Consider the following 17,140-nt stretch of genomic DNA (forward strand, 5'->3'; position numbering starts at 1 on the left):
AATAAGGTAAATAATTACAATATTGCTTTCTTGCTAGCAACTTGCATTTAATGAGAGAACAAGGTGCTCATCTAGTTAGCAAGGGAGGGGTGTATACAAGAGTATTTTTCCTACCATGGGTCCTTTAAGATCTTTCCAAATATGAGTGTCATGGGGGCTAAATGACTAGCAATGAGAAATAGTATCCCTGGTTAAAGTCATCACAGTGTACATTGTTTGTGTGAGTTCTTATGGGTACTTCTCCCACATGCCAGAAACATAAGGTAGGTCAATTGGCCCCCCAAAAATGGGCTATAGACTTGGTTAGGGATCTTAGACTATAACTACAGAAGGAACATTAGATTGTAAACTCCTCTGGGGACAGACTATAGAAGGAGCATTAGATTGTGAGCTTCTCCAGACAGACTATAGAAGGAGCATTAGATTGCGAGCTCCTCTGGACTGACTATAGAAGGAACATTAGATTGTGAGCTCCTCTGGGGACAGACTATAAGAGGAACATTAGATTGTGAGCTCCTCTGGACAGACTATAGAAGGAACATTAGACTGTGAGCTTCTCTAGACAGACTATAGAATGAACATTAGATTGTGAGCTCCTCTGGTCTGACTATAGAAGGAACATTAGATTGTGAGCTCCTCTGGGGACAGACTCTAGAAGGAACATTAGATTGTGAGCTCCTCTGGACAGACTATAAGAGAAACATTAGAATGTGAGCTCCTCTGGACAGATTATAGAATGAACATTAGATTGTGAGCTCCTCTGGACAGACTATAGAAGGAACATTAGATTGTGAGCTCCTCTAGACAGACTATAGAAGGAACATTAGATTGTGAGCTCTTCTGGACAGACCGTATAATGAACATTTGATTGTGAGCTCCTCTGATAGACAAACTACAGATCATTTTGTAAGGGAAATCTATAGATTGAACATTATTATTATTAAATTATATTGGTATAGCGCCAATATATTACTGAGCACAGTACATTAAATAGGGGTTGCAAATGACAGAACAGATACAAACAATACCACAGGAGGAGGAGGGGACCCTGCCCAGAAGAGCTTACAATCTAAGAAGGAGGGACTGTCCACCTGTTGAGGTAAACCCATACTCTCCAAGCACAGTATTCGGGAAAGATGACACAGATCGAAGTAAGTTTCCTTCCCTCCCTTCTCCTACTTTTGTGATTTTATCAGAATTGCAGACACTAAGAATTCCTTATTCTTAGAAAAGACCCACTAAGAAAAACCCAAGTTTTAGATTGTAAGCTCCTCTGAGGGACGGACTCTAGAAGGAACATTAGATTGTAGGCTGCATTGGGGTACTGACACTGTACATGACCATGGTCTCTATAATGTGTTACATCATATAAATACCCCTTATGTGTGGCTGTTTTCTCACAAGTCCACCATAGTATATACTTATATATGCTGTAAATGCCTCTTGAGTGCTTGCAGGTACTTCAATCTGTTCTCTGCAGAATAAATAACTTTACAGTAATGCTCACTTATTCCATGCAGGTGTTTGTACCACAGACTGACAAAATCTGCTCTACATAGGAATTTATCCTTTATTTTTTTTTACTTTTTATATTCTACAAATCTGAAACATCACATATTTACCAACTCTGGCAAAGAATTAGACCCCCAAATTATTGTTTACAAAGGCGGTTCTAAACGCTGACTTATTTTTTGCTTTTTTTTCACCACTTTTTGGCTGATGTAATAATTCTTGTGCTCGTACCTGGTATATAAAGCGGAGGTAGGTGAAGACGTAAAAGTAAATTCACTTTGATATTTACACTAAGTTTGTCAATTCTGCAATAATAATACCTTAAATAAAAACTATACCAGTATTTTAAATAGCGGACAATTTTTTTTTATCATACGAAATTGCGTTTTACAATGCAGAGCCGACTCACAAAGAATTGTAAGGCAAAATATGGTTTCCTGTATGTGACTTATACATGCAGGTACATGTAATATTTTCTACATTCTGATTCCTTTTTCCAAAAACATTTGACATACCTTTGGTTTTTTTTCCTCACATTTGCATGCAGATCAATCTGTCCAGCAAAAGTGACAGTTACAGGACTTTGGGAAAAGACTGCCAGCTAGAAGACTGCCAGGGGCACTTACAGGAATCGCTTTTTAATCCCACGGTTTTAGCCTTGTTTATAAATTTCTGTCATTTTTGCAGAACAGCTCAGCCTGCTAGATACAGAGAAAACTCTAAATATCATTATTTATATATTATAACAACTAACATTATTATGTAATATTGTGACTGTATATATAACATTGTAATATTATATATGATAACAATTAGGTGTTATAAATAGGTATTACCTGCATACAATTATCAGAACATTATCATTCAAAGCACAGTGATCCTTATGGGATTATTATAGCAATAGATCAGCTCCTAGCTGTCAGATTTCTGAAGCAGCTTAGAAGATGAAAGCATCCGACTGGATGCCGCAAGCAACACAGAAAGCTTTTATTGCACTCCTAGAGGCTCCATTCTGGGCACTACAGCAGTCAAAAGTGTCACAGTGATAACAGCATGCAATCAGTAACAGTGTATTATTTCTTACATTGTTCCACAATGTTCTTGGAGCAATGAACTGTAATATGCTATCAGAATTTTACTTTTCATTGTGATGAAAGAAAATACAAATAAGGTGCCTTTAGCTAGATTATAAGCGCTTTGGGGCAGGGTCCTTTCCTCCTGTGGCACTGTCTGCATTCGTTCGTTATTTGCAACCCCTATTTAATGTACAGCGCTGGGTAATATGTTGGCACTATATAAATCCTGTTCATTAATAATAATAATTAGCAAGTGAGACACAAAAAGAAGAATTCTGCAACTATATGCATTGAAAACACTTTGCTGCAGTAAAGCGCACCCTATACCCTACCCCAGGGGTTCCCAACATGTGGATCGCAAAGGCAACGTGAGTAGATTGTGGAGCCCTGCCTTTCAAAATAAACTCTACCGCGCACAGGAGTTATTAAGACAACTCTTTATTGCTGGTGGATCATTTTGACTTGGTCATTTTAAAAGTAGCTTGCAAGCCAAAAAAGTGTGGGAACCCCTGCCCTACCCTATATATATATATATATATATTTTTATACTTGAATAGTTGTAATCTATGTTCATCGCCAAAATCACAAGTGTCTGCATATAATTGGTGACCACTTGGCCACTCTGAGCACCTAATGTGACCACAAAAGTCAAACATGATATACAACTATAAAATTATAGTATTAAAGCTATTATGCAGATATTTTTATATATGTTGAAGTGTATATACATTTTTCGGCCCCTATGCATATAAATATACATTTATATATAGATGGTGACACTAGTTGATAATTTATAAAGCTGTATGTAAGATATAGATATCTTGTGTCCTGAAGAAGGTTTTGCACCTAAAACTGTCTTATATAAAGAAATATTTCTTGAAATAGATAAACTATTTACAGGTGCCACAGTCATTTTGTTCCACATATTTACTGGATCTTTGGGTGCCTTTGTGTGCAATGATGAGCTGTTGTTTTGCACATCTAATATATATATATATATATATATATATATATATGAAATAATTAGGTGTACAGCACAACAGCTCTTATATATATAAATATATGTATATATATACATATACAGAATTTATCTATATAATATACACCGCAGGAAGATACACTCTGCTTTATAAATACTCAGAACAATATGCACAATTAATAAATGTAATCACTTTTCTTTGCCCTTACAACACTATATAAATACATTGTAACACTTAATTAGTTGTCATTGGCTTCCTTCACTTTATTGCTTAAGTCCAGCAGGAAAATTTTGGCAGCTTGCTTTTCAAATCTTTTAGCATTCAGCAAACATGCATACTTCCCAATGAAACATGTTGCACATAGAGTAATAGAGACCTTACATCAGTGTCTTACCTCTATAGAAGTGCTGGGAATAAGCACAAAGCCCCTTATCTTTAGATGACGCAGAACCTTCCAATTGTGGTCAGCGCTCTACCTGTTGCTGTCTCTTTCCAGAGACAGATGTTGTGGTCTCTGTGCGGTCTCTCCAGCTGCTGGTCCTGTGTGTGTGGATGGAGGTGGCTGTTATCCACTGTCTGACTCTCTGTGCTATGAGATGACTGACACATGGAGAGAATGAGGAAGGGAGGGAGATACAGGTCCAATTTATGATGTCATGCTAAAAGTTCTGATACACATCTGTAATGACATCAATGCTTCTTACACCCCTCTCTCCTCTGGCTCCTTCCCGCTTTCACCACTTCATTCTTCCCCCCTCCTCTCTCTCTTTTCTTTTGCCTTGTCCTCCCTTGTATTTTTAAACTCTCTCCATCTGCCCCCTTTGTACAACCAGATCCACCATCCACAGATCTCGGCAACTATTTATTGTTTGTATTGTCTCACTTGTTAATATTCCGCAAACTTTTAGATCTGAACTTTTTTTTCTTGTACTCATTAGAATATCTTCTTCTTTATATAGAACATGTAATCACACTCCATAAATTCACTATGTGTAAACCGATTGTTTCATGAGCTAAGATTGTAAAACCTGTGGAGTTCATTAAAGACATTCTGAAATAAAGGGTGTGCAGGGTCTCCAGGGGCCTATAATGAATAGAGAACAGGAACATGGCGTTATTAATGTACAGATCAGACCATTTTTCAGTTTGGAATGTTTCGAAAAGTGGTGATTGGATGAAAAGATTGCAGAAGGATCGCCACTTTTGGAAGACGAACATGTTGACTGTTGGCGGTCACTATATTTAATGATGTTGAGTGATTTTAAGTGATGGTGAGTTCGAGAGAAAACATTCCCCAGAGTAGAGAACGTCATAGTCCAAAATGGAGATCAATAGCTTTTGTTTTAAAACCCCTAATCGCCTCGTTTGCTTCTTTTGCAATGTAAGTCTATGAATGCTGATCACTCCTTTCAAAACTGGACGCCATGATAGGTTATTAGTCCTATTGGACATTATATGTTGGCATTGTATATATAAAGGTATAATAATAATAATCATTAATTTATTTAAAGCAGAAGTAAACGTGTTGATGGCTGGTAAGTTTCTGCCATTATCAGCCAGTATGCTCAATATACATGCAGATTATAGTGCAGATTTACCCTGTGCATCTGCCCTGCAGCAATGTCAGGTCCAGTTCTTGTCATTGCTGCTTCCAGTTCCATGGTTCCTTGGTTCTGTGAAGACCGATAATCCTTCCAGCCATTGGATGGCCACTGATGAAGTTACATAGTCTTCGGGGGCTGGCTCTATGTGTGGCTCCACCCCTGCAGTACATGTTCCATACGTCGTAGTGCTTAAACAAGGAGTCACCAAGAGCAAGGATATATATATATAAATATATATATATATATATATATATATATATTTACAAACCAGACATTGCATGTATCTTTTGTCAGTTAGTATGACTTCCTGGTGAATTTTTGTTTTCTGAATTTAGGTATGCTTTAAGGGAATAGAACTCCTGACTGCTGATTTAGATTATTTAAAGTTAGTAATAGGGATCAATCAATTCTGGCTAAGAAAACTGCCATTATAAAAATGGTGATCAGCAATGAAAAAAAGTGAACCAAGAAGTGGTAATCTTTTTCTGATTGCCAGCTCTCTCTATAAATATATATCCATTACAATTTATTTTTTTCTAAAAGAGCCACAACTGGAGTAGAAATGCCTACACACAACTTTCTGATATAAACGTATAGTTCTGCAATCAGTAAAGCTCATGCTCCCTGCCTTAATATGAACTGTATCTCTTATTCAGTATGGGGTGTGCAGAGTGACCGCTGTTTCCAAATGTAAATCAGAAAAACCAAGGTCCAACTGTACACCATGCTGGTGGTTTGGGGGGGGGGGTCGTAAATCAGATCAGATCCTATTCCATTATTATTATTATTATATACAGTGCCAACAATTGACGCAGTGCTGTACATTAAATATAGTTTGCAAATGACAGACAGATACAGACAGTGATGCAGGAAAAATGAAGACCCTGCTCAAAAGAGCTTACAATCTAATTACCCATGTAAATACACTTACATTCTCGTGCTGATATATACAATAAATGCAGGTGCACCCCTATAAAAGGTCCCTAATAATTGGTACTAAAAGAACGTCCCAAATCCATACTTCCAAGTGAAATCCACTGATTGTGTAGGTACACCTGTGAATTCCATTCCTGTTACATGAAGTTAGCTTTAGGACAATGCTCCCCATTACTCTCACATTCCTTGCCACATTGATTGTGAGGAAGATCTGAGAAATGTGTAAAGAGTTAAATTACCTGTCTTGTATTATTCTCTAAACAGGTCTGTCAAACAACCAATCACAGCCATTAAAAAAAGTATTGAGATGCAAAAACAATGTCAGCATGAGAACTTATATTGAAGAATGCCTATAGTAATCCTGACCCTGTTACTCCTCTGATGTATTTTTGCTATGGAAATTGGTGTAAAACAGGACTAAAGTTTAATTTTATTTATATACTTTATTGAAGAAAGAGACAGGCTAGAAAATATACTTCATCAGAATCGCTGAGCTGGTAGCATTGGTAGTTGGGATACCCGGCACATTCCAGCTTCCCCTGTGGCTGCTGGGACTGAATGAGCTCCTATATAAGCGAGTAACACCATTCTGGTCCAGCCAATCGTGACGGTTGATGATTGATAGAAGGAGAAGAAGGAAGAAGATGGCGGTGTCCATTAGTGGAAAAAGGGTTTCGTTTTTGCTTTAACAGTCGGGTTCTGATATGATTAAAGCAGAACTAAACCCACATTTTTCACGTGTCCCTGATTCCTTGCAGGGCAATGTCATCTTCCTTCTATACTTCCTAAAGACGATCTTTTGCCATCTTGATTAGCCATGCCAGGATGATGTGCAGGCATGTGTGATTTTATTCATTCCCCGCACACACAGAGGAAGCTGGCATTGCTGGGTATCCTGGCACCAAAGCTGACATGGTTTGCAGCTCAGCTTTTTAGCCAGATACCCATAGTGATCATGCAGGCAAGACGTATTATTGCAGAAGGGCCTCCGCCTGTCCCTACAAATATTACCAGCCTGATCATGGATTTCTAAAAGTGGAAGTTTGGTTCCACTTTAAACCCATTACCTGATGGAAATGCATCAGTGGCTGAGACTAGCAGGGATAATCTGCCTTCCCCAATAAACTTTTATTAACACTCACAAATAGTGACTTCCTTATCGTGTGAAGATGAAAGAGAAACATGGACGTCCACCAGCACCTGCAGCTGACATTTGCATCGATTTACAGCACATCAAATGCTAAGGCTTGTAACACTTGGCATGCTGTAGTGCCATTCATTCTGCAGAGTTGCACGATTGCAATATCTGCCAGGTTTTTATTGCTGTCCTTAGTGGAGGTATTCTGCCTCTCTATTTATCAATGGAAACATTGTCACTGGCATTGAAAGTGCTGGAAAGTGCTCAAAAGTTTTGAGTTATCACTGGAACAAAAGTAGGAGAAAAGTCCTCCAATGGGGACACTTGTTCCAGTGCCAACTCTCTAAGAGGAGATTCCTTCTACGTTGGGGAGATGTCTTCTCAAATCCTGTTGTGTCTTCAATCAAAAGGTGAACCCTTCTTTGCTCTATCCATAATGAGAAACATATTTGTGGCTTGATATACTTTGATATCACAGTTCCTCTATTCCCTAAATACCGCTAGTGGTTTGGAGTGTGATTTTCCGTGTTGCCTGGAGTCACGGTTTATTAACGGGGATTTATAGTTTTTAAAAGAGTAAATCCAATTTTAGTAGACTTTTAGTGGTATATAGGGCCAAGCTAAAGCATAAAGCGATTTCCTGTCCTTGTTCCCCTAAGTGACCGGCAACCTCTCTAGCATTAATCACACTGCACTACACCCATTCTGGCTGGATCTCAGGAGAGGGGTTTGGAGCCAGCCTGGCCAATCAGGAGCCAAGCCTCCTGCAGTCCATACACCTAAAGCTAATCTCTGGCTAAATACTACAATGAAGTTGCAGTAGGTTCTTCCTACATTTTCAGATGATGAGAAAGAGTGAAGAATCCTCAGAGATACCACTTTTTCAATTGTATATATTTGGTGGTTGTGTGCATGTGTTTTTTATTTAGTGATTATGGACAAGTTCTTTAATTATTTAATATATTGCATTATGATTTGTTCATAACAGCAGGTGGAGCTCTCATCTACTTTTTACATGTTTTACAGGCTCTGCCCTGTTTAGCTAACCTATGGTGCTGTAGGAATCCTTTAGCATGTATAATAGTATATATCAAGCCATTTTTTTCTAGATTTCTGCTAGGTTCTGCTATATTTTTTTTTTTTTTGCAATCTGGTGCTCCGTTGCAAAGATCTACAACCACATCCTGTCCTGATGACAATGGTTTTACCAGGAAGTGAGGGAAACTATGTAACAAGGACAGTGAATGAAATAAATATCTGATATGAGTTCATTCATTTCCTTACTCCACTGGAAAAAAAACATTTTTTTATATCTGTCTGTATTGCTGTTAAAGAGCTTTCTCTTCCTGTTATTTTTATTTTATTGATGTGTCCCCGCTGGAAAATTCACCCTCCCAGTTTGACCTGTCCAGTATTATCACTGAAAGAAAGTGAAAATAAGTTGTCACTGGAATATAGGTGGAACGCTTTAAATAACTACACTCAGGGCAGAGTCCTCTCCATACACTGTCTGTATCTGTCTGTCTTTGCAACCCTTATTTAATGTACAGCGCTGTGTAATATGTTGGCGCCATATAAAAACTGTTTATTATTATTAGTTCAATTATACCAATGTATGTTCTTCACACCTGTTTTTCGAGGTTTGCTTGAAATTCACTTTCAGAGATGCCTATTACAGGTGTCTGGCATGCAGATTCTACAGACATTAATTAATACAAATATCATATTAACATGAAACAGCAAAGTTTTAAAATGTCAGAATGGTATTAATTACCATAATAATTTAATATTAATTACGGATTACAATCCTTTAAACCCCAAACAATAGTAATTCCGATTCACTGGAATGAGACTGAGCTTCCCTTTTAAAACTGAGAGTAAAACTTTGTTTATTACAGGATTTCCGAAAAATCGGACACACCCGCTAATCTGGCCCTCCCTCTCGCTATCTCCCTCCAGCTCATCTTTTCCATTTGGTATATTTCTATCATTTGTCTCTGGAACACAATGGAAAAAAAAATATGTCCGTCAGTGAGCTGGAATGACAATCTCACACACGCACGTTACGTGTGAAACACACGACTTTGCATGCCTCATTCTCCCCCGAGGGTCAGCTGGATGGAGCTAATGGGGGACGGTGGGGAGAAGAAGGGGGGAGTGTTGGAAAATGTGTGTCTTACATGGGAGACAAGCTGATTGCTGTTTGACATTTTAATTATCATAATTGAGAGGAAACTGAAGGGGGGAGAGGTTCAGGGATGAATGAAAATGAGAAGCGGGAACGGAAAGTGACTCCGCAGGACAGATAAATGGCTGTATTGAACAGCATAGTGCAGAGTGCAATGGAGTGTGGCAATGTGACAACCAATCAGAAATGGAGTTTAATTAGTTTGCCTGCAAAAATGGAACTTATTACTAATATTAGCCAAATGTTGTACTTGGTATGCCGTCATCAAATGTAGGAATATATGTAGGTAAGGGATACCTTCATACCTTCAAGAGTTGTGGTAAGGATCAGGAATTGTCCCATATTCCCATATTAGTCCCATATAAAAACAACATCCTTAAAGCTGAACTTCAGTTACCACTAGAAATTTCTGGGCCCCATACTTGGTAAACTTCCTTGGCCTCTTCCCCATGTCTAATAGTTCCAGCATTGCAGAAATCAAGCTCCTTTGTTTAGGGTCTGGTACAGAAGTACCCTTTGTTTTCCCAATGGTGGCTCTGACTCCAGACTAAAAAAATTATATACCCCAATAGCCACCGAGAATTGATATCCAAATTGCACCAACCACCCTTTCAAAACCCAGAAGTTATTATAAACAAGCACACCAAGAATACAGATGACTCACACTGATACACTGCTAGGAAAAAAGTCTCCAAGCCTGTGGGGCAGTGTTATGATCTGGGGTGTCTGTAGGGGCAGTGTATGATCTGGGGTGTCTGTGGGGGCAGTGTTATGATCTGGGGTGTCTGTAGGGGCGGTGTTATGATCTGGGGTGCCTGTGAGGGCCATGTTATGATCTGGGGTGTTTGTGGGGGCAGTGTTATGATCTGGGGTGTCTGTAGGGGCAGTGATATGACCTGGGCTCCCTGTAGGGGGCAGTGTTATGATCTGGGGTGTCTGTAGGGGGCAGTGTTATGATCTGGGGTGTCTGTAGGGGCAGTGATATGACCTGGGCTCCCTGTAGGGGGCAGTGTTATGATCTGGGGTGTCTGTAGGGGCAATGATATGATCTGGGGTGCCTGTGGGGGCTGTGTTATGATCTGGGGTGCCTGTTGGGGCAGTGTTATGATCTGGGGTGTCTGTGGAGCAGTGTTATGATCTGGGGTGCCTGTGGGGGCCGTGTATGATCTGGGGTGCCTGTGGGGGCCGTGTTGGGATCTGGAGTTGCTTAGGTTTGTCAGGTCTAGGTTCAGTAAAGTTGTGTAAGCAAAACATGAGGTCAGCTGGTTCCCTGAATATATGGATTGATCCGGTTTTCCCCACAGGCACTGACATATTTCAAGATGACAATGCCAGGATTCACTGGGTTTAGATTGTGAAGGAGTGTTTCAGGCAGCATGAGACATCAGTTTCACACATGGATCGGCCACCACAGAGTCCAGATCTGAATCCCATTGAAAATCTTTGGGATGTGCTGGAGAAGACCTTACACGTCACCAGCTCCAATACAAGATTTTGGGTGTAAATGAATGCATCTCTGAATGGAAATAAATGTGACATTGCATTACCAAAATTATATCAGGAGTGCTGTAATCAAAGGAAAAGGTGGTCCAATGACAGATTGTAAGCTCTTCAGGGCAGGGTCCTATCTTCCTCCGGTGTCACTGTCTGTAACCGTCATTTGCAACCCCTGCTTAATGTGCAGCTGCGTAATATGTTGGCGTTATATAAATCCTGTTTATGAATAGTAATAATAGTATTAATAATAATATTAAATTGTTTTTGGTTTTTCTGACCATGGGGGAAATGTATGCCCTTATTATATCCCATCCTGACTACTCCAGCCCCCTCCATTGGTCCACCGATGAATCACCATATTACTATTCACCTCTCTCATCATTTATCATATTCTGCTCCTCTTTCATTCTTTATTCACTGGCAGTTATAATCAAAATCATTCAATCTTTCATCTGTATCTTGAAAATGTCTCTCTGCACTGCAGTGCAAATAATATTTCCATGCTGACTTCTGCATCCTCTTTGCTATACACAACCTTTCCCTCTCCGCTGATTTAGTAACAATTCACCTCCTCGCCTTCTGGACTTTTTGTTTGATCCTTTGGACTCCTTTCCACTCACTATCCAAATTTTCAGCCCTCAAAACACATCTAAATCTATAAACAATTTATAGATATATTGGAGTTTATCTGACACACACCTAATAGAATGAAATACATACAGCAGTCAGGGAGCAGTCAGGTGGTGCCACATTCAAGACACAGGAATATTATGTATTGATGAGTCGCTTTATTACAGCTTAATGATCAAGTGCTGCTTTCTCCTCCATATCCAACAGGCACACACTGTCTTATCACATATGGATTAATGATCCTTTGCTATCTGACAAGCACAGACTTCCATATGATTTACTGATCCACCACCAGTGGTAAAGAATATGACCATGCATTTCCTGTGCCCATCTACAAATATTATTATTATTATTATTATTATTATTATTATTATTAATAATAATAATAATAATAAACAGGATTTATATAGCACCAACGTATAACACAGCGCTGTACGTTAAATAGGGGTTGCAAATGACAGACAGTGACGCAGGAGGAGGAGAGGACCCTGCCCCGAAGAGCTTACAATCTAGGAGGTGGGGGAAGTAGCACACAATAGGAGGGGGATATGGAATGGTGGGTGAGTAGTGAGGGTTTAGGAGACAGAAGAAGATGGGTAGGCAAGTATAAAAAGATGAGTTTTAAGGGTTCTTTTGAATGTGCAGAAAGTAGTGGAGTTCCAGAGAGTTAGGGCAGGCCTAGAAAAGTCTTGGAGCTGTGCGTGTGATGAGGTTATGAGTGAGGCAATACACCTGGAAAGGTTTTTTTATTTCATTTAAGCATGCACATGAGTTGCTCCAATCAAGATGACTGAAGACACAACACTGGGATGAAGACCAGGTGAAGGCGGCAGCACCAATGACAAAGTGAGGACAGCTGGGTGAAATTAAGAAATTGTGATCAGACACATGATCTGGCAAAGGCATGAGACATCACCTGGCACAGGAACAGGGCATCACCTGGCACAGGAATAGGACATCACCTGGCACAGGAACAGGATATCACCAGGCACAGGAACAGGGCATCACCTGGCAGGAACAGGGCATCACCTGGCACAGGAACAGGATATCACCAGGCACAGGAACAGGGCATCACCTGGCACAGGAACAGGATATCACCAGGCACAGGCACAGGACATTACCTGGCACAGGAATAGGACATTACCTGGCACAGGAACAGGACAGTACCTGGCACAGTAACAGGACATCACCTGGCAAGGGGACATGACATCACCTGTCCTTTTTGCAATAAAGACTTGTATGGAAGGAGCTGAAGTCTGATTAACAAAATAATCTACACAAACCTTACGAGCAATTAAAAAAGCTGACAAACATACTTTATGCTGCCAGCAACATATCCAAGGCAAAGTGTTTTTTATTCTTTTACAACATGGTACAAGCTCAAATTTTCCTTTAATTCTGAAAGGTTAACAGACCAAAGTTTTCCTTGGGAACAAAGAGTTGCTATGTAAAAAATATCCTGTTTAATAAACTTGTGTTGTGAAAAATGTTAATCTGCTTTCCATCACGCCGCTTTGGGTCTGTTAGCGAGCCGCTGCGATTTGCCATAAAGTCAGTGGCTGAGCGCAGGGTGCAGTGATTCATCCCGGGGCCCTGCCAGCAGAGGTGACCGGGGCCAGGGCTGGAGGAGAATGGAGAAATGCTTGGAATCATTTGCTTCCCACTCCTAAAAAACAACACAGCTCCACAGACAGGCGGAGGGCAGAGAGAGCGCACCAATGGGGAGGTTCACTCATACAAATGTGTTGCGTGATAGATTGAGGTCAAAGGTAAATTCAACACAAGTGAGCTCAAATAGTGAATTTAGAAGTAGCGCATGCAGCGCATGAGAAGCAGAATGGGATCATCCAGACAGACAGCATGCTGTGTGGTGGGGTCAGCGCAGGGGTTGAACAAATTTGCTATCAGTCATTAATGAAGCTCCAGCAGATTCCATTTATTGCATTTCATTCTTCATTAGGATAAAGCAAAATACATACAGTATATAGGATCGGCTTTACCTGCCTTATGATATGTAACCTTCCAACTCTAAGATTTACACAGGCTTTCTAGCAGGGTAGAAGACCTGATATTTCTGCTACAGTAAAAAACACCAACAGGTCTTGTCCCTCCCCTAGACTGTGATTGGACCATGAAGGAGACACAACACACTGATGAGCCCATGGTCTTGTCCCTCCCCTAGACTGTGATTGGACCATGAAGGAGAAGCAACACACTGATGGGCTCATGGTCTTGTCCCTCCTCCACACTGTGATTGGGCAATGAGAGGAGAAGCAGAAGACATGACAAGAAAAAGCATGATGAGTTCCTCTCTTTCTCAGTCTGCTTTCTCCTTCTTTCAGAATTGTTAGCATATTAGCATTGCAGGACAACTGACCGGTTCCTTGAGCTGTTTTATCAATTTCAGTTGCACAAGGGACTGCAAGATACTGTTAAATGATACTATTACATTAAAATTGGGTGCTTGCATTGCTTGTTTTCTCTACCCTCTGTATCCTTTATACCATAATAGATTGTAAGCTTTTCTATCTTTTGTATTCTCTCTTATACTCAAAATATTGTAAGTTCTTCTACCTTCTCTATCCTCCTTATACCCTAATAGATTGTAAGCTCTTCTCCCATCTGTATCCTTCTCTATACCCTATGGTAATATTTAGACAGATGTCTTTGGAGGTTGATAACCCGGTATTTCTCTAACCAAGGAACACTGAATATGCAGCGTCATCTAAATTCAGTACAGGACCAAATAGAGACGTTCAAATAGGTGTTCAAGTCTGGCATCTGATCACCTGCATGTTACAAAATATGAATACCTCTCCCTTTCTTTATCTTCATAACTTGTAAGTTAAATTGCCATCCTATATTCCCCAACAAATTGCAAGCTCTTTCAAATTCTATATCATTCATTTATACCCTAACCAAGTGTAAGCTTCTTGACCAACATTATCTTTCTCTTAAAATATTAAAATGTGTAAGTTTGATCTTACCTAATACCACAATAGGATGCATCTTGCACCTTCCCTTCATTTTGCAAATTGTAAATTGGATGCTTTGTTATACCATAATAGATACCTTCTGTCCCCCATTCCATAGACATTCCATGTCCATTAGACCCTAAACTTCCATTTTCTGTTTTCTCTTTTATGCTACAATACATTTTAAACCCTTTTACCTTCTGTATCCTCCGTTATACGATAATAGAATGTAAGCCATTCCACCTTTTATATAATCGTATATTCCTATTAGATTGTAAGCTCCTCTGTCTTCCCTATCCTCTAATACAGGGGTGTCAAACTCAAATACACAGTGGGCCAAAATTTAAAACTTAGACAAATAGCACCGCTACTACAACTCCCTGCGTCAAGAAAACAGTCCAATGTGGGGCTTAATGTTATGAGTGGCTGGAACTCCCCCTTCACTGAAATAGCACCGCTACTACAATTCCCTGCGTCTATGAAACAGTGCAATGCGGGCCCAGTCCAAGGCAGAGAGCCCGCTGGTTTACAGACACGAGTGATGCCAGGAATTGTAGTAGTGGCGCTATCTCAATGCAGCGGCGGGCCAGCTGCAGTTCATATTTAGGATTCCTTTGGGGGCCAAAAAATGGATGTTGCAGGCCACATTTGGCCCGCAGGCCAGAGTTTGCCACTCCTTCTCTAACATTACACAATACATTGTAAGCTCTTCCACCTTCTATATTCTCCCTTAAACCATTAGATTGTAAGCTCTTCTTTTTTTCCCTATCCTCCTTTGTAACATAATATACTGTAAGCGCTTCCACCTTCTGTATCCTTCCTTAAACACTAATAGATTGTAAGCTCCTCCACCTTGTGTATCATCCCTTCTTCCTTTTAGATTGCAAGCTCCTCTGTCTTCCCTATTCTCACTTATAGCATATTAGATTGAAAGCTTTTCCACCTTCTGTATCATCCCTTATAAATTAATAGATTGTAAGCTCCTCTGTCTTTTCTATCACCCCCTTTAATATATTAAATTGTAAGCTCTCTTTTTTTTTACCTATGCTCCTTTGTAACATAATATACTGTAAGATCTTCCACCTTCTGTATCCTTCCTTTATTCCTATTAGATTGCAAGCTCCTCTGTCTTCCAAATTCTCCCTTCCACCTTCTGTATCTTCCCTTATAAATTAATACATTGTAAGCTCTTCCATCTTCTGTATCTTCCCTTATACAATAATAGATTGTAAGCTCCTCTGTCTTTTCTATCCCCCTTATAAATATTAGATTGTAAGCTCTTCTAACTCTGTATCTTTGTTTCAATTCCAGACAAATACATGAAACTTGATGCAGCACCCAAGCATCTTTTATTCTGCAGAGGAACGGACCTACCAAGCATCCCCTAGGCATACTGGTGCTTTGAATTCCACATCAGCCTTTTGGCCTTCAGGCTAACAATCTAAACAGTAGAAGTGAAGGGTGGAGGCCCTGCAACTCAAGGTCAGAGATAAAGTCAGTGGCAGAGCAGAGCCAGGCGCCTTTCTCTGTACATATTCAGATAAATAAACATTTAGCATAGCGGAGAGATGACATCATTCCCCCAAATATATGAGAACTCTTATCGACCCCCTCCCTTTTCTGTCAAAAGAAAAAAAGAGGGAACTGCTGGGAGGAAGAAGAAATTATTGAAAGCACTACTGGAACACTGTGCACCTGTGTGTATTGTTTAGTCATAAGTGCAATCCCAGCAGGATAAGAGGCGGCAGGAAATAAAAACATGGAGAACAAACATGCGCCCCCTATATGGTCCCACTTCCCTTCTGTCCTTGTTGTTCTCTCCGCCATTCCATGTCCCAAGCATTTCCTCCCTTGTCTCCTTCTGGTTCATGGAAGCGGTGAATGTGGAAGGAACAGAAGGAGAGGAATAGATGACTGAGCCATGAAAGAATGGGTAGGAAGCGGCAGCCAGGGAAGAGAAGGAGGCTCTGGACACAGCAACAGAGGATGTGTCACAAACAGATGTGCAAAAACATTACAGCATCACAAGACATAGAAGAGAGGGGAAGAAGAGAGAGGGAACTAAGGAATGTTGGAGGGAGAGTGATAAGAAAGGAAAACTTTCATAAAGAAAACAAATCTTCTGGTTCCAGTCTTCCCAAAAGCAAAGCTCTTGTGATAGATTTTGCTGGGCAGGCTGTGGTTTCCTAAATACTTTGAGTACTCTAACACGGAGCTTCCCCTGCCTTATTATCTATCTGGGATGTATAGGTGTTACCGTCCACCTTTGTGTGCTGTATATATTACAATATAGTGAATACGGATACCCCTCATCTTGGTTCCAATTATGCAATATTTGGACACTTCCCATCTTGGTTCTAACAGTAATGCAGACCTGGGATGTCAAGCGAGCTTCTTGGTGTTTGGTGTCTGGGTCACACGGGTAAGGCTCCAAGGTGCAGATGAATTTTTCTCCATGGGTTATCACTCCATATTATTATTACACAGTATTTATATAGCGCTGACATATTACGCAGTGCTTTACAAAGTCCATAGTCATGTCACTAGCTTTCTCTCAAAGGGTGCTCACAATCTAATGTCCCTACTGTAGTCATGTCTTTAATA

At 40.1% G+C, this 17,140-nt stretch overlaps 1 protein-coding gene across 1 annotated transcript in view; it reads right to left on the minus strand.

Annotated features, from left to right (window-relative positions):
- Positions 1 to 4,155, minus strand: part of TNXB (tenascin XB) — a 78,504-nt gene extending 74,349 nt beyond the window's left edge. Inside the window, exon 1 of the mRNA XM_072431773.1 lies at positions 3,963 to 4,155. The gene's annotated coding sequence lies outside the window, so the exon portion shown is untranslated. The remainder of the gene's footprint in view (positions 1 to 3,962) is intronic.
- Positions 4,156 to 17,140: the final 12,985 nt, after the last annotated feature.

The sequence above is a fragment of the Pyxicephalus adspersus genome, chromosome Z (assembly GCF_032062135.1).
Source record: "Pyxicephalus adspersus chromosome Z, UCB_Pads_2.0, whole genome shotgun sequence".
Classification (NCBI taxonomy): domain Eukaryota; kingdom Metazoa; phylum Chordata; class Amphibia; order Anura; family Pyxicephalidae; genus Pyxicephalus; species Pyxicephalus adspersus.